Source organism: Arvicanthis niloticus, chromosome 20, assembly GCF_011762505.2.
Source record: "Arvicanthis niloticus isolate mArvNil1 chromosome 20, mArvNil1.pat.X, whole genome shotgun sequence".
Classification (NCBI taxonomy): Eukaryota; Metazoa; Chordata; class Mammalia; order Rodentia; family Muridae; genus Arvicanthis; species Arvicanthis niloticus.
In genome coordinates, this window is record NC_047677.1 from 19776788 (window position 1) to 19784125 (window position 7338).

The 7338-nt window shown below is 36.6% G+C and overlaps 1 pseudogene; it reads left to right on the forward strand.

The window, feature by feature from the left end:
* The first annotated feature begins 5846 nt into the window (after positions 1–5846).
* On the forward strand, positions 5847–5971 carry LOC117724976 (U2 spliceosomal RNA; annotated as a pseudogene).
* The last annotated feature ends 1367 nt before the right edge of the window (positions 5972–7338 follow it).

A 7338-nucleotide genomic window follows, 5' to 3' on the forward strand; every position in this document is an offset into this window, starting at 1 on the left:
TTTTCCTCCTCCTCCTCTTCCTCCTCCTCCTTTTCCTCTTCCTCCTCTTCCTCCTCCTCCTTTTCCTCTTCCTCCTCCTCCTTTTCCTCTTCCTCATCTTCCTTTTCCTCTTCCTCCTCCTTTTCCTCTTCCTTCTCCTCTTCCTCCTCCTTTTCCTCTTCTTCCTCCTCCTTTTCCTCCTCCTTCTCTTCCTCCTCCTCCCCCTTCTCTTTTTCCCTGCTTGCTGACTTTCAGGAGGTAAACAGCCTTCTTCACTTTATCCTTTTCCTGAACTCTTCCTGCTCTGCCATAGTTCTAAGAACAATAGAGCATTTGACCATGAAATTAACATTACACAAGTATGAAGGAAAATAAATCCTTCTGCCTTTAAGCCATTTTCAGTCAATAGTTTGTCACAAGAATAGATATTTGACTAATAGGAATATATATTATAATTAGAATGTAAATCTTCATTCCATAAATGTAAAAATCAAAAATATGTCATAACAATCACTTGAATCATTTAGAACTATGTCTGTGTTATATCATAAATGAATATATTTTAATGTTTGTATAATACTTTTTGTGGAGTATAAAACATATGAGAAATATGCCACATATGCTCATAAATGTGAAAATACTTTAAAATATTATATAAGATGCCACTTAAATTGTTTATCTTATATCACTACATGCTCACCATTGCATGTGCACACTAAATATTCCATGCCTCTTGCCTCATACATTGTATACCCAGCCTTGAAATAGTATAAATTAGACAATTTCCGTAACCCAGTAGTATATGCTTTTCTTTAAGAATATTAATTGTGTTGTTTTCTTTTTTCTTTTTGGTCAAAACTGGAGTTACTAGCTAGAGGTCCGAGATTGGGGAGTGTGGTCTATGCGATGGAATATTAGAAGACTGGTTCTAAGACTTGGTTACTCACAGGGGAACACATTAGTGCTTAGTGTATCACTGCCGTTTAGGTAGTTATTCTTTCTGTTGGTGCCTGTGGGAGTTGCACATACTAGAGTGGACACATGGAGGTCAGAGGATAACTTTGTGGATTTGATTCACTCTTTCCATTCTTATACGGTTCTGGGAATCCAGGCTCTTTTTGCCCTGAGCCATTCATAGGCCCTAATATCGCTATTCCTCCTTATCTGAAAATCCTTTTTTTTTTTTTTTAAATGAATCGTTTTAGACAATCAGAATTCTTATTGAAAAATTTAATATACATTGTAAGAGGAGATTCCCTACTTGTTTGATTGGGCAAATCAAAAAAGACAGCAGAAGTTAATCTTTGGGTGAAAATATAGAGGTGAGTTTTCCGGATCCCAGGAGGAAGAGGAGGAGAGGAGATTGAGAAAAGCCTTTTCAGCCAGCCTGTGAGGCGGAGAAGACAGACATCATGTAGGCCTAGGGGCTATTAGATCCAGTGGTGGCCTCAGCCACCTGATGAATTCTAATATAGAATAGCTGATGAGTTTAGGACAATAGATTCTGAGCCTAGCAATTGTGTCATTTGGCTGATTTTAAAATATTAAGATTGTCTGGTATTTTCCATTCCTGATAATTCAGGTGAGCAAGAGAGAGGGCATAATTTCACAGAGTGATCATTGGCGGTCACTGGCAGTCGGCTGAGCTAACCACTGGGGTCAGTGGAATGCAAACTGTAGTTCCAGGTGTTCTCAGGAGTGACAGGTGAGTTAGGCAGCTTAGCAAGCCAGCTGTGGGAGCTGGATGAGACTGGAGCAGTCATTAGAGGCTGGTGGAGATAGCCAAAAGAGGCTGAGGGACCTTAGACAAGCATGGATTATAAAATTACACTCAACAATACATAACTAATGACATTCATGCATGTAAATAAATCATACCCACACATACTAATGTGAGAGCCAAGCACAGGGTGAACCCCAGTCCACTGTTTATTTGGCTTCTATAGACACAGGAGACACTACTCTGTAATGACAGAGACACCGGAGCTACATTTGTGCACAAAAATCACAATGTAAATTTACTTATTTTTTAACCCGAGTTATTTGAAGACTCACGTGTCAAAAGTCACATATTGTAAAACCAAGTCAGTAGCAGAAACTTATGCAGAATGGCAGTCGACTGGAGAACATGGTAGATAATTTAAGAAAGAATTGTCTGATGTACCCAAACTCAAGCATGTATGTTTGCATACATACATACACATAGAAAACAGCTCTTCACAATTCAAAATGAACTTTGAATATAGTCTGGGTACTGTTAAAAAAAAATGTCACATAATGGTTAGCATTTAGAATTCATGTCTTAGATGCTTAGTTTATTTAAAATTTCAGAGTTCTGAGTATTTATAATTCTTAGCCTTTTGTATTCTAATTAGTGTACTCCAAAAATACTGGAGACTAGTGCTGTAGCATCAGTGATAAATGTCTGAAGGATAATGGGAGTATTCAGAGTTTGCTCATTTGACTCTATGAAAGGTTAACTATTTCATTCTTTAACTCAGCTTTAAATTCTTTTAGCTTAGAATTAATAGACCATAATATTCCAATGTAAGTTGAGTAACATCAGTCATAGGTGAAATTCTCACTTTTTAATTAAAGTCAGTGTTTAGTTACTTCTTGTTTTTTTTTTGTTGAACTTGGCTTGTGTTTACCTCGTAAAATGGTAGCCATTTTGATTCTGATTTAGATGAGCAAAAGAGTGAAGGGTTGATCTAAAGAGTGATGACAAGTCTGTCATAAATGTCATAAATTCTAATCTTTGTGGAGATACCAGCAGAGTTAGCACATTCGGGTGGAGCCTGGAATAAGAACAGACTCTGTTTCTGTGCTTAGGACATCTCTCTCACACTCTAGATTCCAGGACACGTAATTGTAACAAGATAAAGTTAAGTGCAATGCTAAATATCACATTTATGAGATCTGACACCTGACTCATTGTTTAAAGTCATGTTTTTAAATAGATCCATGTCAGGCGAACAATTCACCATCTTCAAGATAGAAAGGAACTTTATTCCCTTTAGAGGGATAGCCATTCGGCTAATCTATACTTTTTCAATGTAGACCATTCTCTAAACTAAAAATAAGACAGGAAACGGATATTCCTTACTTTAATGTGGAGAAAAAAAAAAAAAAAAAACACTTCAGCATTTAAGTGAGAACGCTCCAGACTTTAAACATGCTGTGAAACCACAAGGGGGTTTATTCAGAAGAGTAAGGCACAAATTGGAAGGGGGGAGAAACTGGACACATTCGCTTTCTTGGCATTACAGATGTATATATTTATCCATTTCAAATAAGGACAAGCCAATACTTTTTGATGTTGTAGGGCCTAAGGATCTTCTCAACTCAGGTATCCACATGAATGTATCCCCCTGTAGATTCTGTTTGAAATGTTGGGCTCACCTCATAGGAAAGACACAAGCAGACTTTCCCTTCTATAATTGTTTCTCCGTTCTGTTAAGATAACATTTATTTGTGTCTGTGTTTGTGTGTCTACATGAGTGTATCTACAAAAATGTTTGTAGGTGCACTTGCCTCTGCATGTGGAGTACAGAAATAGGTTCTGTAAAGTAAATTGCAGTAAATCACAGGGAGGGCAATTTTTTATTGCCTCTTTATGTCCCCAATAAATAACACAGAGACCATGTATTGTTATTAAAAACTTCAGGCACTAAACTGGACAGATTCTGAGCTATTTTAACCTGACTATGCCAGCCTGGTCGACTTCCCACTATTTTCTTGCCATCTTAGTCTTGCTCTGGCTGTTCCTGCTGGCAGTGTCCTTTTGGTGATGACTTTGGAGCCCTGCTCATGGCTAATCTTTGCCTCCCTCCAGTCCCCACCAAAGACCTCTCTCACTGGGCCCAAAAGTCCTGCCTCCTCTTCCTGCCCAGCTATTGGCTGAATTGGCTCATTATTAACCCATTAGAGGTGATAGAAAACAATCTTTACACAACATTGAGACAGGAGATGCTCCAAGGATGCTAACAATACCAGTGTCTGGATTGCAACCAGATCTCTGGGCACAGTGTTCAGCATATGAATACACAGTGCACAAAACCATCCTCCAACAAGATCCTGAGGGGCTTGGACTAGAGTCACAGGGATCTGGGGGATGCCTGGTTTGTGATGTGGGTACTGGGATCTAAACTTAGGTCCTCCTGATTGTATAGCAAATGGTCTTAGTCACAGCGCTAGTGCTCTCTCTCTCTCTCTCTCTCTCTCTCTCTCTCTCTCTCTCTCTCTCTCTCTCTCTCTCTCTCTCTCTCTCTCTCCAGTTCCCTTTTTATCATCAGTTCTGTTTCTTTCTAGATCATCAAGACAATTTTAAATGAATATATTTTCTAAAATTTGAAGACATTGTATATCCAGTGAAGTCTCCACAATGCTTTTGGACCTTCACAGTCAGCGTTTCTTTGTCATCCTCTGAGAAGACTTTCTGCACATTCCTCGAGGCACACAGGGAGTGCCGGTATTTTAATTGTACCGTTTTAAAGGATGCCATGGCTTGCATACAGAAACATCCAATAATTTATACATTTTCGTACAAGCACTCTTGCTTCAGAACACACGAAAACTCACAAACTCCACAAATACTTTTTTTTTTTTTTTCTTTCTCAAATTTCGGGCAACAAGGGAGCCAGAATACTTGGAATTTGTATAACCCCAAACTGTGTTTTCCTAACTAATCTTGGCAAGCTCAAAACCCTGGAAAGTCACAATTCACTTCCCAGGCGATTGTCTCGGACAGCTCTGCAGCAGCAAAGCTGAACAGGATATCCAGCTATTGAAAGGGGCCGTGGCCCAGGTGGCCCTCCACGCAGCTGTGGATGGGGCCTCCGGAGTGGGACTGCTCCTGCAGGAAGACTTTGCTTTTCCTCTGTCTGTTTTCATCTGAGGAAGAGAATGTGGTCACGATCCACATGCACAGCTTGCAGGCACAGGACCCTTTCTCCACAGCTACCATAAATCACCAGAGAAGAAATCATGTGGGAGAATCCTGGCGCCCCCACTCAAGCAGCTATTTCGCTATGAAAAACAGCTTCAACTTTAATGTCGCATTGCGAGAGACATAATGCTACAGACAGGAGACCACTTAGGGCCAATTTCTAAATTCATGAACGGGAAGAAAGCAAAGATGAAAGGACTGAGTCGGGTGGATTCTTCAGGTTAGGGCTTCTCACTACCAAGGGCTAGGTCTGCTTCGTGATGTTGTTCTTCTATTAATATGTATTTAAAATTTTTTTTTAGAGAAACGATATATCTTATTCAACATAAAAATATCCTCAAGGAATCCTTACAAATGAGTCTGTCCATATTTATGACAGTTTTCAAATAGAGCAGGAGCCACCACGGGGAGGGTGGTGGAAAACCATGTTTCCTTAGTTGGTGAACTGACATGCGTTTTTTATTTTGATTTTTTTGTAAGTACTTGTAGAGGGGGAGAAAATATATTTGGGTTCAGAGGAAAAAATGGCTCGCAGTCTTCAAATCTGATATTTTTACTCTAACTCACACAATTAAATTTGTGTTCATGTAACTCTGTTTATGTCCTTGGTACATGTAAACTTTGTTTTATTTTCTTAATACTAATGAACTGATATATTGATGAAATGTTACATAGATGATAGAACAATGGTAGATGATAAGTAGGCATAGAGATAGATGATGAAAGATTAAAATGTGAGCTATCAAAATCTAAACACTTTATCTTTTGTTTAGTCACTATCTGGGCATGTATCATTTTCAAGTATAAGCATAAAACTTTTATTTTTTTATTCTATGAAATATTAGTTGACAATTGATTTACTGTGAAGTTTTTTGAAAATATCAAACCAAATAATTTATTATTAAAAGGCTGAAATCATATTGCTTCTCGACCTTTTAGCTAAGATCAAGTGTAGTATCTGTTCTTATCAGTTTAATATCAGATACATCCTCTATCCAAGGACAATATAGTAAATAGATTTTGGGGGAAAAAAGTTGAAATTATGATCATGTGAGGATAGAATTAATTAAGTTGTATCAAAAATACATTTTTCATAAATGTGAATACTGCTTAAAACTATTGTCTACTAAATTTGTTTCAATTTGGAACCAAATATCAATTTAATTTGAAATTATGCTGCTACAATCACAAGTTGCTTAAATGAATAATTTCTTTAATGGTGAATAATGTTTTTTGTGAAGAATTCTGAACCCATTTACCCTTTAAAGAATATGAACATGATTTATCATTAAATGAGAGAATTTGACCTAGTGTGCTGTGGTCTGTGGGATGCATTTCATTTTAATGTTAATTTCTCTTTTTATTAAAAGTGATTAGTAAATATTAAAAACCCTATTCTAATCTGGATACATTTTCATAAATTAATAGAGAAACATATCTGTGTGAGATTTTAGGGTTCATCATTCTTCCGTAATCAAGTAAGCTATAGTATATTAATTTTCATTATATTGTTTCTAGGAACTAATTATCTAAATACAATATACTTAGAAATTCAGAATATGCTTCCCTTTTCCAATGTGGGAAATCCACCACAAGTTTTATATATCTTACCAAATATTGGTTTTCTCTGTTTATCTCTCTCTCTCTCTCTCTCTTTCTCTCTTTCCTAAATTTACTAAATTCTTCCCTCTTTTATATCATACTCAAATTTTTACATTCAGAAATCATAAAAAAATGTTATACCAAAAATTTTGACTTAAAAGTTAATAGTGACTTTTTTTTTTAGCTATTTCAGAATATGATACCTTTTGTACTAAGGTCTTTCATGCATGTGGGGTTTATTTGTATACATAATGAGAAATAGAAACTTAGTTTCATCTTTCAACATTTGTATAACTAGTTTTTACACAGCCTTTGTTGAAGAGGTACTTCTTCCAATGTATGGTTTTGGAATCTTTCTCAGGATTCAGATGGCTATAGCTTTGTGGGTTTAATTCTAAGTTGTTATTCTATTCTACTGATTTACATACGTTTTAACTAATACCATGATTTTTTTCTTTATTTATTCTTATACTATGGTTCTATAGTATAACTTGAAATCTTTATTGTAATGCCACCAACACTGTTATCTTCATCGAGAATTGGTTTGGTTATCTGGGGTCCTCTTTGCTTCTCTTGTGGTTCTGTTGAAATTTTTATAGGATTGCATTGATCATATAAATCACTTTAATACTGTAGTCACTTTTGCTGAATTTAATTCTATGAGCGTGAGAGAATTGTCTGATGTCAACTTCAATTTTTTTTCATCATGGAAGAGTTTATATATCCTTTCCTGGGTGCTCTTAAATCTACCATGATTGGGATTGTTTGATGATTTCTTTGTCACACTACTCATTATTGAGTAAAGACAA